General features: G+C 39.3%; 1 protein-coding gene across 2 annotated transcripts in view; it reads left to right on the top strand.

The window, feature by feature from the left end:
• Window positions 1–17,739: 17,739 nt before the first annotated feature.
• TMEM108 (transmembrane protein 108) overlaps window positions 17,740–20,577 on the top strand; it is a 162,556-nt gene continuing 159,718 nt past the window's right edge. Inside the window, exon 1 of one of the 2 annotated variants that reach the window (XM_040064588.1) lies at window positions 17,740–17,801. The gene's annotated coding sequence lies outside the window, so the exon portion shown is untranslated. Of the gene's footprint in view, window positions 17,873–20,577 lie in introns of both variants that reach the window. The other variant, XM_040064577.1, reaches the window with a different exon arrangement.

Genomic DNA, 20,577 nt, shown 5'->3' with positions numbered 1-20,577 from the left:
AATAAATCTGCTATGCAAACTGACCTTGATATTTAATGTAGGGATAAACTTGTCGATTGCTACTGAGATATTGAATTTGAAGCATGGGAAATTGTGTAGTCTCACTTCAGTGCATTTTGCCATTGATGGTATCTGTCTGTTTACTCCTTAAACTCTGGTGGTTGCTAAAAGCTGGATCAGAACCTCAAGTCATTTCTTGTTTTTCAACCTTCCCTAGGCAACGTTATCTGGAAATCAATTTTATTAAAACAAACAAGAATTTATACAATACTTCATATTTACATCTGTTGAAAAAAAAGTGACGCGTCGTACCAAAAGGCAGGGCTGGTTTCTCTTAGCTGGTCCTGGAAAAGCTACTCCAAGGGATGACACATCTCTGTTAGTCTCATTCTCATGCAAAGCCAGTGGAAATGCTGTATGTTGGATAAAGCAGTGAAGATAGAGGTGATGATAGAACTGTGAAATAAAGCAGTAGGCCTGGTGCTGAGAAAATAGTCTGGTTTTGCTCCATTTGTAGATAAAGTGACGGAGTTTAATAATTTCGCTTGCACTAGGAATTATTTAGGACCTTAAGGCTTGACCAGCACAGAATAATCACTCTAATAATCTACCATGTGCAACCTATTTATGTCATGGAAAGGGCAGGGATAATTACAGGTTATAAATAACTTGGTAGACAAAACATGAAGACAGATACCTCTCATTGTGTTTTATATGAAAATGGTACCTTTTGATCCCTTTTCCCTTTGATTTCTTATTGAAGAAAAGATAGGAATCTCACATTAATATGCTGCTTTTCACCTCAAAGCACATCAAAAAGATATACACACATAGTAGCATGTGTGTATAATGTCTTGTATAAATATGAGGCCTTCCATTTGATAAGAAACACCAAGGAGATGGAGACTTAGAAGAAGGAGTGGGAATATACCCCAAAGAACCATTTTAAATTTGTTGAGCATTTAAATCTCCAGAACAGAATTATCCAGGCTGGTCTGGTCCTGGGAAAGCGATTCCTGAACTTTTTAGACCATGTAGCATCCAACATTTCAGGTTTATCAATGCACAAAGACAGCAGCTTCATGACAATACGGCTGCACAAATCTAACACAAATCACTGACCTCCATGATACTGGAAGTGTTGCATATAGGTAAGATCTTATAAAATAAGGGCTTTATTTCCTTTGTAAAATCATGGCTCATGCCTGCTACTCCAGCTAAGTGGAAGAGGCCATGGGAAAGTGACTCAGCTGAATTAGAGGCAGAAAAACAAGTTAATCATTATGTGTTCACATTGTGGTGCATGAGAGTTGGTTGAATTATGTTTGTTATGATTTAAAACTATATAAATGATAAAGCCTAACTGCTTAAAAAGGCCTGGTTTTCGCAATAAAGCGTCTCTCCTTTGCCCCTGCCCGGGAACTCTGCGTCACTATGGACCCTCACCCACGTGAAAGCAATTTCATCAAAGTGATTGAGAATTTCAGTGATTTGCAAAGGCCAAAAGGATTACTTTTGTTTCATCATCTGGAAGACAATCACGCCCATTGCCATGGGGATGAGGAGCTGTGTAGGTGCTGATTTGGTGCAGTAGCTGTTGACGGTCCTGTGGCTTGGGGCTGGGTCTTCCACTGTCAAGCACGGTGCTGGCCTGATCCTCCTGAACTTGTGGAAACAAAAGTCATAGCCTCAGGTTTTCCACAGGAGAGTGAGCTAGAGAATGAAGGAGCAGTAGTCACTCCTGAGAGCTGTGTGGCGGAGGACATAGCATTTAGGAACAATTTTATCATTCCTTATCTGCAATAAGCACTACCTGGGCCAACCAAAGTAGGGGAGGATCAGAGAGCTCAGAATAAATGCTCTGAGAAGGCTAATGGACAGAAAAAAACAGCAGTTGTGCTCCTCATGGTCAGAACAGAAGAAACAGTGTATGATGACTCTAGTAAACACATCAGAATACAGAAACTTTGTGTCATATATATTAGGTTTCATTCTTAATTTCTTTGTGTATTAGAAACACATGGAAAGGAGGCAACTGTGTGGGAATTATATATGGAGAACTTTGCAAACATTGCCAATGCACAGAGTTAGAAAATAAATTTAGTAGTGGAAAATAATGGAATCATAAATTGAGTTGTGATGCAGGGTTGGGTTGTGAAGGGAACTTAAAGATCATCTAGTTCCAACTCTCCCCACCATGAACTGGGACACTTTCACTAGACCAGGTTGATTAGTGCCCCATTCAGCTTGGCCTTGAACACTTCCAGGATGGGACAGTCACATCTTCTCTGGACAAGCTGTGCCAGTGTCTCACCACGACAGCAAAGAATTTCTTCTTAATATCTAATCTAAACCTGCAATCACCCTTTGTCCTATCACTACCTGTCTGTGTAAAAAGTCTCTCTCCAGCTCTCCTGTGAGCTCTTCAATGCAATAAGCTCACCCTGAAGCCTTCTCTTTTCCAGGCTGATCCACCGCAAACTCCAACTCTCTCATCCCTTTCTCATAGGGCCCTAATGATGTAGCAGAATCTTAGGCAAAAGGAGGAAGGCAGAGTCCAGGTATACTTTGAAAAAAATGGAAAAAACACCTTTTAGGGTGTGCTCAGGGCCTTGCCGGAGTGATCTGAAAGCAACACTGGAATGTATGGAAACATAGGCAGGAAGTTTACATTTTGATGAAATCTGTCCAAGCCTTTCTTCCCCCTCAGTACTTCAAACAAACCACCATGTGTTACTCCAAAGAATAATGGGGCTAGAAATGTGAGCAGTAAATAGCATTTTCTATTGTCCCATCAAGTAAATTATGCTTTACTTATCCTTTTAATCTTGGCTCTGTCCACTGAATTATTGTGGTGTGGTATAAGTCCTGCTAATGTTAGCCTTGGTTACAAAAAGCATTGAGTTTCTCAGATGTGCTATTTCCTTTTGGAACAGCAGCAGTTGAGACAGACTGGTTTCCCCAGGGCCCAGAGTAACTGTTTTCTCTGAAGTACTTTTTCCAGTTGATAATTTGGCCCGAACCTATGATCATAATAGCCAAGTTGTTTGGTGGTTTTTCATTGTTGTTTTGTTTTGTTTTGTTTTGTTTTGCTTTGCTTTTGTTTGGTTTTACCATTAGGAGCACGAGTATCTCCCTTTGTTCTATAATACCATCAGCCTGAGACCTACTTTGGAATCACCAGTTCAGTGGTCCAGTCACTTAATATTCAATCATAGTATGTTGTATGCCAAGTATTTTCTTCTTCTTTTGGTAAAACCCCTGCTTTAATTTGCATGGTAGACCTAATATTGATATAACCCACACTCTGCCCCAGACTGACGCATTAAAAATCCCACTTCACTATCTTGTCACTTAACTGGACAAGAATTTCTTGATTTCACCAAGAAAAATCATTATCAAAAGCAATGGGTCTTTAGTGGTGACAACTTCTGTGATGACTGTCAGGGTAAGGACACAATAGAGAAATTTCTTGATTTTTTTTCTAATCAGATTCAGAAATAGAGTACATTTTTAGTTAAGAGTTAGTAAAAAAAATGTTTTTAATCTAACCCATTGATGATAAAATGGCAGATGAATGACAGCGTAGGGACATTGAGGCGATGAGATCAATGGGGATTGAGATATGGCGATTGAGATCCTAGTCAGGGGAAAAAATCTGTGGGGAAATGTCCTCAGAGGACATCTGTAGCACTTATTTTTATTCTGTATTTCCAAACACTTGTGTGATTTCATTCAGATGTGATACGCTGCATTGAATTTTGCCTTTGCATAGATATGTATTGTTTCTTGGCTGGTTTCTCCAATGTAACAATTTTCTTTGTCAGAAAGAAACCTTGGATTTTGTCCTCTTCTCACAGGTGTTTCCTTTTCCCAGACTAGTTTCTTAACATTTCCAACACTTCCCATTTATTTCTCCCCAGCTGTCACGCCATACCAATAAATTCATGCAGTAAACATCTCAACAACAGAATAACAGGAGAGAATGTAAATCAACACAGAGCAGCTAAAAATCTGTCATGATACAAATTTATGAAGCCCAGAGGTCTATAGATTTGAATCTCAATCACAGTCATCTCACAAAGAAATTTGCAGCCAGTTGTGCACCAGTACCTACTCTATAATAATCTTCATAAGCAACAAAATCTATTGTTCAGCTTCAGGGAAGTTCAGGCTTCTCTCTTAACTGTTTCTCTTACCTATTTTCCTCCCCTCCTTTTCCTTGACAAAACCTGGAAATCAGGCCTTATCAATAAAGCCTCATTTGAAATTAATGTGCAAGGCACAAATAAGTAGTCTGTGTGTGATATTTGTGTGTGTGTGCATGACAGAGAGAGAAAGCTTATGAAGAATGGCATTAAACCAGTTGATACAGTTGGGACACATAATTCAGCTCCAGATGCTCGTGCCTAGAAACATGTCCATTTTCCCTGACTGAATCATTTGAACTAGTAAGAGGATGTGCCCATCCTACAGACCTTGCTTTATCAGAACTATAAGAATAGTTTCTTATGCATCATAGTTTCAACTCATGACTTGCTAGCAAAGCAAAGTCATCTACAATAATTAATCTGGCACTGCAATCCTGTCAGCACAGGGTAAATTTGAGTGGCATGAAGGAATGGATGTGAGGGATCAAACACTGAAACGTCCAAATGGTTCACTGAAAGCTAAATGAAAATTTTAGAATACACCTGTTCGTCAACCTGAGACAGCAGTGAATAAATGTGTTTCAGTAATGATCCAAAGAAACCAGAAGGCATAGCCCTCTGTTACTGGGACTGACAGGAATGAGAGCATGGGAAAAAATTAATTGCTTGCCACCTGTATTGAATTAAGAAGTGAGTTATCCAAACAAAGATGGAGAACATAAAGTGAGCAGATATGTCTTTTTATGCCTGATGGGGTAAAATCTGCATGCTTGACTTGTGCTGAGCACAACCTATTTATAACCGTGCTCCTGCAGACTTAGTGGAATTTTTCCTGTAATCAGATGTTCATTGCAGCCTCAGTGAACCTTCAGTCAGGACCATGCCTTTCTATTCTTCAGCAGAGCAGCACCTGCAGATGGGTACTTGCAAAGTGAATAAATGTGCCAGAATTGTCATCTTTTATTTTTAGCAAAGTGGATAAAAAATTAGGAATTGAGCTATAGCAACCTCTTTCTCTCTGATACATTTTGTGCAATTGGAGGTCATTATAGTTGATCTCCGATTTCATAAGGGCTTATGTAAATTAAAATTAGGATTACATAATTCTATGCATTGAAATTCACTACTTTTGTTTTCATGCTGCATAACTAGCAAATGGATATGCAGTAATTAATTCAGAATTACTATCGCAAGCGATGACTGATACAGCTATCTTCCTTCTTAGCACAAATTCCTGAAAATTATTTCCCTTAAAAAAAATCCATTCTTTTTGTAGAATAACTCGTTCCCATTTCTCTATATTATTACTAATATTTTCCTCCAGACCTTTAAAGATATGACAAATAGGCAGCATTCTCAGAAGCAAATCATAGAGACATTTAAATCACGGCAAATGATTTCTGAGGAACAGTTTTTAAAACAATGTAAACAAGGCAGAATGGAGGGGCAGAATTGTGTTTTAACAACCAAGATATAGAGGCTGACAAAGTTAAAATGAGAGAGATGGAAGTGAGCTGCTTCTGGCTAGTGAAGTGAATGGTAACTTACCTGTACTTTTCTATTAAAGGAATGCATGAAGAATGCCTCACCTTATCAGCATGTTGCTGCTGTTTCCAGTGGCATTTACTGCACCTTCAATTGGGCAGAACCTCACAAAGAAACTCTGAGCTTCTAGACTCCCCTATGTTGTCTTACTGTACCACACACAACCTCCAAAATCTACCTTCATTCATATCAAATTTGTAAATTTGTCTCGACGTTTTGAACAAACTTAAATCTGTTTTCCAGTTATGTCTTCCCTCATGTTTTCCATTCAAACAAGAGTAGTGTGCAGAAAATTACAAGTGTACTCATTTATATTTTAGTGAATTTGGGCAGCTCTTTCAGTGTGAAGAGGCAGAATCCTTCTTCTAGCAGAAACTGTAGCTTGTTGAACAGGAAATCCCTCCCAGGTCGTCCCCTTGAACCATCCCAGTTGCTAAAAAGAGTGGTGATAAGATCAGGAAACTTGGTATGACTTGGGCCTTATCTATTTTCTTTTGTAATCAAGGGTGTCTGATAAAAATGAATAAGCATTGCTGGACCATATTCAAGGTATGTTTTCTTAAGCAACTTCTTTTTCATTAAAATTGCCTATACACAAAGATTCATGTCTTTAATATTTCACAATCATTTACTGCTTTAGAAGACACTCTTGAAAGTAAAATTTTGTTTTAAGCAAAATGCAAGGAAAATTAATTCTGCAAGAGGAAACTGTCTACTTCAAAGCCAGTACCAAACACAAGGGGTTTTTTTGCGAGGGCAGAAAAAAAAAATAAAAAATCTGATACCTTACAAAATCTGGGGGGATTTGCATCTTCTAAAGGAATTATTTCTTACTCCTTCTGTACAATATTTAGCACTATTGTTGGTCCCATGACTGACTGGCGCAGTTTCCTGCTATTTTTAGTATTTCCTTAGACCTTCATTGCTCGGTTCTCTTTAATTTTTTCGCATTATGGACAAAAATCACCCCTGACTATTTGTATGTCTGCTATAAAGTTGATAACCAAGACTGTTTGTGTCAGGCAAACAGATTTCATTTCAAAGTGAGATGTAGGTTATTTCCCTTCCTTTTAATGCTTATGTCTTTCCTAACCTTCAGTCCCAAAGTTGACCAATTACAATTACACTGCAGTGGAGATTATCCTGAACACGTTTTAAACTAATGCAAAAGATGTCTCCATTTTCTTTTAATTTCCCCTTGTATTCAGGGGCATTAGTTATTTATAACCTGGTAATTTATTTTTAGTCATTCAACTGAACAAGATAGGAAGAAAGCAACAGGTAAAGAGAAGGTAAAACCACTTTTGAAGGTAACAAAAAATACATTGTTTCAAAAGCAAAATCCTGACTTGCATCTAAAATAAAGTTCTTGATGCTTGGAGTCAACGGAAGAGCTTACATTGACGTCAGCTGGACAGTACCACTGCCAGAGGTCTTGTGATGCCACTGCAAATGTGCAAAGGGATGAGAGAGCCAGTAGCAGCAATTGAAGTACAAAAATTCTGGTAGGTCAGCATTATGTAAACTATGACTGCGTATTTAATTTTTAATTTTTTTTTTTTTTTATCATTTCTGATGTTGTTCAGGCAGACTTTTAACCAAGTTATTCTCTTTAGACTATATTCTCTTTTGCCTGGGCATATTGTGCTCCCCATATGATCTTTCTTGCTATGGTTAGGACAGAAAGGAAATAAAAATCAAGAGGACTCAGTTTTTGTTTGCTTTAATAGTGATAGAGTCAAAGCTGATATTAATATAGATAATGTAGGAACACAAACTTTTCCTGATAGACAGAAACTTCTGTGATTGGAAAAACCTGTAGTGAGCAATGAAAAATACATATCTGTGCATGTAAATATGTGCATACAGTTGACAAAGAAAAACAGGTTCCTTCACTGCTTACTTTGAGAAATGGAGAATTACAGCCTTTCATTAGATAAAGCATTTCTTGGAGGAGATAAATAAGCAAGTTCCTAGCAAGGCATTGGTGAAGGTTGAATAGGGCTGAGATGAGGCAGATGCCACACTGAATGGCATTATAAATCAGAAGGTACCAAATAAATAAAACCACTGGTTGGAAGAAGTTGATTATGGATTAGCTAAAGTTTGACTTGAATTGGTGATGAGGTTGGAGGGGTAGAGGAAGATGAGTTTAGAGACTTCTTATTGAAGGAGGATAAGTCTGAAGACTTAGCTGTCTGACACAAGTACTAAATAATTAAAGCTGTAAGTTGTCTAGGATAAAAATGGTTACATCAAAGCTGAAATGTGGTCAGTGTCTCCCCCCTCCAAAAAAAATTTCCATCTGAGACAGAGAAATTTAAATGTTTGTTTGAATTCAAAGACATGTTGCACCAGTGCTAAAATTCCACGGGCAAATTATATTAGTTTTATGAATGCCCTTTGTTTTCTGTTCATTTCTTCATTCTCTCCTTTCATTATTCCAACAATAACTGTAGTGGGAAAAAGCTACTCATAGTCCTCCTCTAAGACAAAACAAATTGAAAAAAGAACAGCACTAAAACATACTCTTCCTTTTTGACTGAATACAGCGTTGCCTTTACATTTTCTCTAATTAATTTTATTTTTGAATGGCAGCTTAGGAAAAATAAATTATACACCGAGGTACTACTCACACAAGTGCAAAGTTCAGTAAACTGTTAATATTGTAAATCTGTTACAATTTTCTCTGCTCCATTACATGCACATGACTTAAGTCGAAGCTCAGCACATTTGAAAACTCGGACGTAATTTTGAGTCCTGAGGGAGCAAGACTTAATAAGTACTTGCACTTCTTCCCACTTCATTATTACTAGATTATTGCTTTCTTATTCCACTATCTTAACTTGTATGACTTGGCTGTTCAAATAGAAACTCATTGACTTGAAAATGAGCCCCTTCAGTTGGCTCTACAACTTGTGCCTTAGAGGAGAATTTTTAATGACGTAAAACTTGTGAAACTGCAGATACTTGCATAGGAAGAGAAAAGAATAAGGGAAATATTTCCACTTTGTCTTCAAGAGAAAAAGGGGTATGCAGGGAACATTGTATTTTTTGTTCCTGTGTCTGCAGTTCTTAACCAAAAGTTTTAACATTTCTGAACTCCTTATTCTAGCAAAATGATTAACTTCCAAGTTTCAGAATATGGCCATGGGCCTGTAAAACCATTAGGATCACCTTGGTTGATGTATGTTGGACTCTGCTAGAGGGTTAATAACAAGGCTGAATTAAGCAAACAGAATCCGACACAGAGATTGGAAACCTCCATTTTCCATGTACAGTGAGGAAGTTACAGGACACATAGAAGAAATGTAAACTCTGCAATGGCTTAAGAAAACTCTTTTGCTTTTGAGCTGAAAAGCTCGATGCTAATGCTGATAAAATAGTTTATTTGGGAACATTGATGAAAGAGGACATGGATGCTCTGTTGGGACTGATCTGCAAATCACAACATTTATTTACTACTGCACGTATATGCATGTTCACACACAGATATAGTTTGCTGTCTACTCTGTGAATTCAAGGCATGGCATGACATCCCTAGTGAGGGATTCCCGAGTCCCCTTAGATTGATTGTTTCAGGTGGAAGAAGCTCTGCTACTATCAGTCCAAGCTCAGCAGCTACCAGCCTGATTCCTCATACTGCTACCACAGAGCTGGGTGAATTGCTACAAATTTCACAGCCTGAATTTTCTTTCCAAGGATTGGCCTGTTGGCTTACCAATGCATTGGATACTGTTCATTTCAGAGTGTGACTAATGTCCAGCCAAACACCTTGAAGTGTGACACCTTATGAACACATTCACCCATATTTGGCACCCTCACTTTCACTGAACATTGTAAGAAGGCGAAACATTTACTGACCCATCCTTCCCAGGGAAATCCCTACATGATTCATGAAAATACCAGCAACTGTCCTACTTGCACTGAGTACCTGTAATTGCTTTAAAATCTAGACAAAGTGGATGGTGTGTCTTGCTTTATTGGATGTTCAGAGGTGATTGATCTTGCCAATAGACTAAAGACCTGCTTGCAGACAGACATCTGCAGACTTGTCAGTCTGTGGCTGCATCTGGTTGACAGTGGGAGGGTTATTATGAGGAATGTCCTGACAGTGCATCACCTGAGCCCAGCACTCTCCCCAACAGGAAACCAGGGAATGGCACTCTTTAAGACTCATCTCTCTGATCATCGTGCTGTGTCTGACAATTAATGTCAAAGTGGATTAATATAGCTAATTCATACACATTATGGGATAAATATCCAAAGAATATCATCAGAACTGATGTGGCAAATGTAGAATTTGGAGCTTTGTATTGAAAAGCTATGTACTGGTCTTTCCAGCATTTTGGAAGAGTCAAACACCTGAACCCACAGGAAACTGATGGGCAGAGGCTGTTTATAAGGTTGGCCCTGTGAAAATGGCTGAGAACCTTTTGCAAGCAGGAATGTAACCAACAAATGGTAGAAATGGTAGGCAAAAGGAGGATGGTAAGGTGGGTGGAAAACAAAGAGGATTTTTGCCCTGGAATATAATAAAAGAAAGGAGAGCACTCTCTGAAAAATATTTTATTTTTCCTGTCTGTGGAGTAAACAAAAATATCACACTCTGAATAAAAAAACAATCAAAAGAAATCAATATACTAATACAGAATTCACCTTCCAGGTTTCCATGTAATACATATTTTTACTCTTTTTTTTTCCCCCCACAGAAAACCATATCTTATTTGTTTTGTCAACACTCTACGTTTATTTTAATAATAAACAAAAGGGAGATACCTTGGCCATATCTTCTATTTGGCTGAAATAGTTTCACACTTTAATAGGAAATCATATTTAGACAAAGTACTTTCTTTTTTTCTCAAAAAAAGGGATAAAAAATACTCTTGTCAGAACATGAGAGCTGCTGTGGAACCCTTCTGGAAAGCTGCACTCATGGGGGCATTTCCAGGAGTCACACCATCAGACAAGTAACGCACTACTGAATCAAAATCCAGGAGTATGTTTTGTGACCAAATGCACTTAAAAGTCTCTACAAAATGCTAATGTTTACATGGCTGAATTAATATCCCCTGAAAAAGACTCATAAAACTGTTTTGGTAATGCATTGGTAATGAATTGGTTGTTCAAATACTTTCATTCAGCTATAAAGAAGAGATCCAGTAGGCTCTAAACCGTTAGATTTTCATTACACCCTGAAATAACAGTGCCATGATGGCAGAGGGATAGTTTTCTAATTGGATCAGGGACAATGCAAACAATTTTAATCAGACATCTGTTTCTGAAGTCTCACTTCCTAGACTTGTAAGTTATGTGACAATTAATTAATTTTCAGTACTAAGTGTCCCAACCTTTGAGGCTGGAAACATGAATTTTCTATTCATTTTCTATGCCTTCTCTCCCTGAAATGCACAGAAGAATGTCAGAAGAAGACAAATAGCTTATCTTATTTTAGTCTTCTTAATTTGGAGAACTATAATAATGAATTAATCCAACACCTTGATAATTGGAATGTGATTGTAGTTTTAGAGATTTTTACATTTAGGAATAAGAACTGCACTATCTTTTCAGGGAAACTTTTAGCTGAATATAATCTTTAGCAACTTATTGAAAGTCCTTATTGTATATATAATTTCTGCTTCTTGAAAGTTATTTTACAAATAAATGCATCCAATCAAAAACTACTGGTATTACTATAAATGTGGACACAACAACTCCAAAGGAAAAGAGATGCAATTTAGGAAGAAAAAGCAAGGAAAATTTTACCTCACCTGTGTTTACATGACAGATGGTGAGCACAATCTTGGGTAATCTGTTAGTCCTTGTGAGTGAAATCAATTAAGTTTAGAAAATCTATTTATTGCCAGGGAGATTAAAAAGTAATTAGCAATTATAAAGAAATCTGTAAAGGTCCTAATTATAATGAAGCAATGAATTTAGTTTCTGAACAGGAGGGAGGTTCTAAATACACAGGAAATTTGTACCTTATCTGTTGTTTATTAAGAAAATAGCAAGCCCTATCTTTTTGGTGTTTTGGTGATCATGTCTGGAAAGGCCACCTGGATTTTTTCATCACAATGCTGACACAATAGCAACGCCCCTAATACCAGTTTATTAAAACCCAACTGCAGGATTAAGTACTTAGGTAAGAGCATTTCGCAACAGATAGGAAAACAATTTTTTTTTTTTTTTTTTACTTTCATAATCTTTCATCTTTTCCTGCAGTTGCTTTTAGTTTTATTTAGCCTTTTACTTGCACTGTTAAAATAACATTGCTTTTCTTTTTCTAACAGCTGGGCATAAGAAGAATATTTTAATTTCCACACTAACTTTCCAAGATATGTACATCACCTAAGGTCTTGGCTGGAAAGCACATATTAAACCTCTGCCTAAAGTTGGTGGTGGAACGTTTCTGTTGACCTTACAGACATAAACTAGGGAAACACCCAAAATGAAGGGAAAGTCAGCAACAACAAATCCCTGGAGTTTATGGGACATGTGAAGATATGTGGCTTCTTGAAGACACTTAGGTGTGCTGTGGGGGGAGATCTTATTTGTCACTTGCTGTCCATATTGCCTCAGCCTGTGCCGCTCTTGTTAATACTGACTCTGATAGAAACATGGTAAAATGGAACTTAAGCCTCCACTGTTCTGGTGTGATGTAGCGACCTTTCAGGAGCACAGCTCCCACCAGTAGTGCTTGCTCAAGCAGTTCTTTATGGGTGAGGGCTACTTTAAACTAGTTTTCTTTGTTGACATGTTTTTAAAATTGCTTTTCTCTGTGTGAATTACTCTCTTTGTGCTGAACAAAAACAAAAAACAAAAACAAACAAACAAAAACCACAAAAAACAAACAAACCAAACAAACAAAAAACACAAAACCCAAATCAAAACAAACAAAAAACCAAAAAAACCCCACAAACAACCCTACATTTACTTTCAGCTACCAGTGATCTTCCCCAAAAATGTGTTTCATTCAGGTATGAGTGAGGTATACACATTTCCTCAACACATCTGGTTTTGAATAGTCTATTCAGCACAGTTACAAGAGAAGTATCCCCATTCCAAAGCCTGATATGTAATATCTAGATACAAATCTAAAATAATTGTGGCAAGTCTTGAAAATGTTATATTTTAGTTTATTCTTTTCAGTGGTATACTTCATACTCTTCTGTGAAATCCCTAAACAGCCTCAGTCTTACCCAATGAAAAGTACTCTCAAACTCTTTTGGATTCTCCTATAAATCCTAAAGTTTTTCTTTCCCTCTATGAGAACTTTTAAAGCATTAGTAGGTGGGGTCTTTTTGTTTGGTTGAAGATTTTGTATTTTTAATATATTGCTTCTTTTCCATCTTGCTTAATTAACTTTTTGGAGACTTCTGTTTTGTTCATGCAACCATCACAAGAACAACTTCCCCTTATTATCAGCTGCCTTTTTGAGAGCCCATCTTAATCAATATGCATCAAAATGAAATCCATGAACACTTTCCTAAAACCATTCAATATATGAGCATGTCTGACGAGTAAATGACTTTGGCATTCATAGCTGATCCTATTTTCCTTCTTCAGTCTTTCCCTTTCTCTTTACAAATTCTGGGGAGCTTATGACATGCTTCTGAGAACCAAAAGAGGATATAAAACCCCAGATAAGAAAGTCTGTAGGCCTAATGTTGGATTTCTAGGACCATGGATAAACATTTAATTAAACAGTGCTCAGTCCTAGAGCTGCTAGATATTTATAGCTTCTGTAGGCAGGTAAACATTTAGGATGCCTGGAAATCAGACTATTTAATTAAATATTTTACAATGTAAGCATAAAAACAAAATTAGACTAGCAAAAGAACACCCCACTGCCTGCTGTTATCTTCTGTGTATCATACTGTGTATGAATTCACAATCAAAATTAATCCAGTGGATACAAAATTAAAAACATTATTTTTAAAACTTGACAAAATGCCTCAGGCCAAAGTTGTGGTCCTGAATAATCAAAACTCCAATATTTTCCTTATTCTTCACAGTATTTTTATTATTACTTTTATCAAATCTTTGTGAGGTCCTTCCTTCTTTCATTCTAACTCATCGTTCTTAGCACATGCATAATTTCATGACTTCGTAAAGATCTAGAGATGAATTAAATTTGAGATGAAAGGAAAAGAGATTAATAGTGAAAAGGAAAAAGCTTTCTCCCTTAAAAAAGTGACTCAGATACTACAGATTCACTGCCAGTTCTTTTCTGAGAAGTATTTATGATCACAGAAGTTTAAAAGCCAAGACATTTTTGTAAAAATATATCAGGGATAGTTTTATGCATCTAAGGAACATGTTCTTAACAACTCATCTCCAGGTTTTTAGAGAAGTGCCACAATATTTTAGCATAATTTATAAAAAATTTATTATGCTGTTAGTTCTCAAGTTGTAAATGAAGCATGTAGGAGGAGAGGGATTACTACTGTACAGCTTCTGCAACACAGAATAATTATAGTCCTTCTAGACTAAGAAGGGAGTAGAAAAATACTGTGTAATAAGTTGTATATAGTTTTTCCTTTCAGTTACAGACTGATTCAGCTTTAAAAACCGCAAATCTCTAAGCTCCTGCTGGGTGCTGTTTACCCACCGTGCAACTGGCCTACAGAGAGAAGAAATGGATATGGTCAGAGGTCTCATTGGGGGCTCCTTGTGGCTGTAGCTCTGAGACTTGACAGCTCAGTGTTGCTTGTGCACCTTATCCTGATCCTTTGAAGCTGCTGGGGATCTATCAGGCTTCAGTTCTCTTGAGTGCTAAGGAATCTTTCAAGGACAAAGGATTCTTGTATATACCCTTGTTCATTCCATTTTACAACTTCCATTCATTTTGCAAAGATAAATTTTACTTTATATCTAAACCAGTTCAGTTTGGATTCTCTATGCACTAAAAATTGACATCCATTTTGGGTTGACTCCCCTTTTTCTTAAATTTTCATTAGGTTGAAGATGAATAATGTCACGTGTTTTTACAAGTCCCATGACGATTTTGAAAATTTCTTATAACTATAGTTATAACATCAAAAATAGTTTTGTTCCAGTGAGAAAGAAACTCTGATCTTTTTCATTTGTCCTATAATTTGCCCTGGTTCAAAACTGGCTGGATGGTCGGGCCCAGAGAGTGGTGGTGAACGGTGCTGCATCCAGCTGGTGGCCAGTCGCCAGTGGTGTCCCTCAGGGGTCTGTGCTGAGATCATGGCCTGGATCAGGAATGGTGTGGCCAGCAGGAGCAGGGAGGTCATTCTTCCCCTGTACTTGGGACTGGTGAGGCCACATCTTGAGTGCTGTGTCCAGTTCTGGGCCCCTCAGTTTAGGAAGGACGTTGAGATGCTTGAGCGTGTCCAGAGGAGGCAACAAGACTGGTGAGGGGCTTGGAACACAAGCTGTATGAAGAACGACTGAGGGAACTGGGGGTGTTTAGCCTGGAGAAAAGGAGACTCAGAGGTGACCTTATCGCTCTCTACAACTTCCTGATGGGTGACTGTAGGCAGGTCGGGGTTGGTCTCTCTTTCCAGGCAGCAATTGACAGAACGAGAGGACACAGTCTTAAGATGTGCCAAGGGAAATATAGGTTGGCTTTTAGGAAAAAGCTTTTCATGGAAAGAGTGATAAAATGCTGGAATGGCCTGCCTGGGGAGGTGGTGGGGTCACCATCCCTGGATATGCTTAAAAAAAGACTGGATACGGCACTCAGCGCCATGGTTTAGCTGAGGTGTTAGGGCATGGGTTGGACACGATGATCTTGAAGGTCTCTTCCAACCTAGACATTCTGTGATTCTGTGATTCTGTGAATATAATTACTTATGAATTACAATGCCTCAAAGGAGCCCAGCTTGCTGGCTTTTGGCCAGACACAAATTATAGCCTCTCTTTAAAGTGTGCATCCCTGAAGTGGCTGAACTTCTTCTGGTCTTTTTCAGAAAACATCTTTTAACCGATAAATATCTCTTGCTGGCTAGTTAAATAAACTGCCTTAAAATGGTTAACCTCTGTATGTAAAACATAGGCAGACAAGTGATTTCTCTGAAATATGGTTTCCAAATGTGGTTTGTGAACCCTGGGATAATGGTTTTCCTAGCAGCTGAAATTTTCTCCTGAACTGTATTAAGCAACTATAGAAGAAAAAGCTTTTACAGAAAAAAAAAAAAATTAAAGTAAAGCAGAGTTGATGGACATTCTGCCAAACGAACCCCCTCTGTGTGGACCAAAGGGGTCTATTTAACTTCAGGCTGTTACTTTATTCTGTATAAAGCAGCAGGGAAATTAGGCAGACTGGTGTTCTTTCTCTCTTTGACTATGAACCAAAGTATCCACAGACTGGCAGACATAATTGAGGCTGCCAGCCTGGGAAACTGTCCTCATATCTATTCGCTCATCACACAGGAAGATAAAAATCTTACACTTCCTAGTCAGTAATAGGTTACTCTGTTATTACAGCTTCATTAGCATATTTAGCCTAATTATTTAATATTTGTACTGTGATTGAGAACATAACTAACTGCAGATGCTGTTAGTTGTTGGTGTATGACATGGACTCAGCCATTCATGCAGCAACTTGAAGGAAATATTGGGCAAAAGAAGACATAAGAAAGGAAAGCCAGGAAAACATGGCAGAGGTTGGTTTTGCACTGACAAAGTAAAATCTCACTGAATAATCCATAGTTTCAATGTTGGGGATATTTCACCAGCAGCAACTCTTCCTTTAATTGAAAGGCAGTCTGCGAAGATTGTAAAGCCTGTTGAAGGAAGTGCTGACCAACCAGGCAGATGAGGAGATCTTGTTTTGGCCTTTCAATTTCTAAAAAGGGGCTTATAAGAAAGATAAGAACAAAGCTTTTAATCGGGCCGGTTGTGATAAGACAAGGGGTAGTGGTTTTAATTTAAAAGAGTGTAGATTCAGAGGGTGGTAAAACACTGGCACAGGTTCCCCAGAGAGGTGCTGGACACCCCGTTCCTGGTAACATTCAAGGTCAGGTTGGACAGAGCTTGGAGCAACCTGATTTATTTGAAGTTGTCCCTGTTCATTGCAGGGGGGTGTTAGTAGACGACCTTTAAAGGTCCTTTCCAACCCAAACTGTTCTGTGATTGTTCTATACATCAGAAGCTCTGTGTACCGCTTTGCACTCTTAAGTCCTAAATTCCTGACACATTCAACATTTCCACTGAAGTAATAAGAAACAAAAAGTAAGCCTACACTGTCAAAAGACAGATGCAGCGGGTTTGTATTGGCTGATAATAATTATATAGCAATGGCAAACCTAAGCCAAAAAGAAGTAACCAAAAAAAGGTAGGGCTTTCCCCTCTATTGGTTAATATAGAAAAATACCAGCCAATAATGATTGTGGCTAATGAGGGGAGAGGAAACAAGGCTTAAAATTTTCAGGAGGCAGTAGTTCTTTGGGTAAGGCATCGAACTGGAACGGACCTGGGCTGGGAGCCGCCGCTGTTTGTAGATCTGCACTTCCGAGGCTCAGCTTCTCTTGGAGCAGCCACACCAACGTCCTTACAAGCATCCCCTTGCCTACGGGATAAATCCTAACTGATCAGTAACAAATTTCCTCTGGAGGTCTCTTCCAGCCCGGCTCAAACCTGTAAGAGCTGCCCTGACAGCACACGAGCCCCGGTGTAACTGAGTGGTAGAACATTGCCAGAATCTCAAACGACCCCCTGCTCGCAGCGGAAGGGGCTGTGTGGAGCGAACCGCTGTGGCAGCCACCTGTAATTTCACTGTAAAAGCCGTATTCCTGCCAACAGCTTCTGCCGTGCATTTAACCTCCCCAGCCCGGCACCCCCGAACCCCGGGCATCCCCTCTCGGCGCAATCACGGCTAGCCCCCCCGCTCCCGGCCCCGGTAAGACCCTGCCCCTCATCCCTGGCAGCCGCAGCCGCGGCCCCTCATTTCCATTCGCCGCCCGCGCCTCGCCCGGCGGGGCCGCCTCTCGCCCGCCCCGCCGCAGCCAGGGACCCTTCCCGGGGAGGCCGGGCCGGCGGAGCCCCGCCCGCCGCCGGGCCAGCAGCAGCGGCGGCGGCAGCAGCAGCGGGCGGCCGTGGGAGCCCGGCAGCGGCAGCGGCAGCGCAGGGGAGGTGAGCGGCGGAGGGAAGCGGCGGCCGGCTCCTGCTCACCGCGGCTCCCCGCCCCGGCTCCGGAGCGAGGGGTACGGGAGGGATGGGGCTCCGCTTGCGAGGCGCGTTCGCTTCTCGGTGTGCCTTCTTGTTCTTGTTCGATGGGAGATGATCTGAAGCGGCAGCAGCCCGGGGGTTTGCGCCCGTAGTTTAAGGAGCGCTGCGTTGTGACTGTCCTTCTGCAGCGTTAGTGGGCTCGGTTATATGTGAATAAGCAGTTTCAGGGGTAGGCACGTACATTCTTTTCGAATGGGTGGGAGCTGCGAGGGAAGGTGACATTAGTATCTGTCATTGCATGAAAAGCGTCATATCTCACGTAGAAGGCAGAATTCTTTTATTTTTATTTTTTGTTTTTCAAGCAGGAACTACCAGGTGCTTGTTACGACCAGGTTGCAGAGGTGTGTATTGGTAATATACAGCCAAAGGCACGAGACTGCTCCATATCATAATGAACTGGGAGCCTGGGGCTTGCATGATGTATTTAAAGTAGAACGCTGCATGTAAGACGGCATCCCTTTTAAAAGATGTCTTGAAGCGTAACCACAGAAAAAGCCGGTTGTAATAGTGACAGACAGTTTACTAGAGGCAGCCTTCGTGTATTTCTTTCATATAGTAGGAGGGGCCCGATGACTGGTTCAGCAAAATATTTTAAAGCATACCTTGCATAGATGCTTGTAACAGAGATAAAACAACTATGGATAAGTAATTAAGGATTGAACAGACTTAAATGGGGAAAATTGGGAAGGAAATAGAACTATGCTATGAGTAAATGGCCATGCTTGTGCAGCAGAACTACAAAATATATACTGTATCAGAGAAAATTCACCTCTCTCAACTGCAGAAAACAGTCAGGTGTTCAAGGTCTATGGGGAAAGTCCTTTATATGGAAAAGCTGCTGTGAAAAAAGCTACTAATTCCAGCAAGTAGTATCTATTCCACTTTATCCTATTGACAATTTAATGTTTAAAAATGACCCTTTGACTACCTGAGAAGGTAAATAAGCAATGAGAATGTGATTTTAATAAATGAGGGTGCCATTTTACACCTGGCCTTTATTTTTGGGGGGATGGGGGGAGATGTGAAAGTATGTAAATCAATAGATTAAGGAATGCAATTCTAAAGGAGAAAAAGAAATTAAGGAATCATTTTCTGCTAATGTTTTGCAGCATTACCTCTGGAAGGCAGATGCAACTGTTCAAATCTGTCTTGAGTTCTGACTCTGATATTTGCAGAGTGATTTTAACCAGATAATTTGTAGGAATAGATAGCAGTATAAGAGTGACACTACCTGTATCTGAAGATATTCTAGTGACTTAAAAGCTTAACTAGACCCAGAACTACACATGCAAGCAACTGGCCATCGCTTACGGTGCAGTTGTCCCGGAGTGACCTACTCCCCTCTGGTTTATGTCAGACTTACTGTAAGTCATAATCATGATGTAATACTTCATGCAGATGCAGTGAAATTATTATGCTAAATTTCTTACCGGCTATTTTGATTGTGCTGGACCAGTTACTCCTTTAAAAAAAAGAAAATTTTCTTCTGAGGAACTGAAAACTGCAGAAACACCTTTAATCCTGTTAGTAGTGATGGAATTTGTTCCACCCTTGTAAACTGATGTTCCCTAGACTAATTCCAGGTATGGAGCAGTTTGAACTTTTGTCTTTCCACGGGAGAGATTAAAGAAAGAGGGAAGCCAATTACAAGTGTTACTGTGGTAGAGATGCGATTACGCGATTGCACCCAGTTACAACGGGCTAATGCAGAATAAAACAAAACTCAAGGTTATTACAGACAAAATATTTTATTTCTGCTAATAAAACAAATGTGTCAATATACTGCTGACATATCTGCAATATTGTGCATACATTAAAGAGATTTTATGTTGTTGTCACTGCCTTTAAAAGTTTGAATCAAACACTGGGCAATCTTTCCTCTCCTGGCAACAGGAGGCAATATTCCTAAGTGCTTGTGCTGTAGCATCTGCTCTGGTGCTGCCTTCCATTGGAGGTCTTGCCACAGCTGAGTATTGCCTTAGCAGATAAGCTGAATCAGCACAGATTACATTTCTTCACAGCCTACAGCTCCCCAAAGCAAGGGTTCAGCTGAGCCAAATCCCTTGGTGGCCATGCAAAGAACTCAGTTGTCTCAACAAAAACCAACCAACTCCTGCTCCAGCCTAGCTCATTGGATTATAGGCAGACCAGAAGTTTTGTCCGTGCTATAAATTGGATTAATCAATTGCCAGATAAATAGAGGCAATTAATATGATAAATTCTAGTGTATGTGTTTGCAAATAATTTATTCTTGTCAGAATTAGTGGATCTGTATAGAAAACTTTCCCAGACTTATTCCATCGTTTTGCACATCGTTGCTTGTGCAAAATACGAACTAGTATGCCTGGCTGTGCTTACTAAGCAACTAAATGAATTAATAAGCAACATATGATTTTTTATGAATAGGCACTAAGTTTTTGCATCCAAAGCTCAGCTGTGTTGTGGAGCTCAACTAAAGAAAATATAGTGTCTACCACAGATCTCCTTTGAGTGATAGGGAGCAATTTTATGACTATAATACTGAAGATATTTAAAGCTTAAAATCAGTAGAAATTAAAGTGAACCAAAAATCTTTTTATTCCCTGAATTATTTCAAGGAAAGCACTAGACACAGTTACTGGGGGTAACTGCGAGTGGCTCATCTGGAGGCACGTGCTGGCCACATTAAATATACAAAATA

This window comes from Hirundo rustica, chromosome 1, assembly GCF_015227805.2.
Source record: "Hirundo rustica isolate bHirRus1 chromosome 1, bHirRus1.pri.v3, whole genome shotgun sequence".
Classification (NCBI taxonomy): Eukaryota; Metazoa; Chordata; class Aves; order Passeriformes; family Hirundinidae; genus Hirundo; species Hirundo rustica.
The sequence above is the reverse complement of the archived record's forward strand: the minus strand, read 5'-3'. Positions and strand labels throughout refer to the sequence as shown.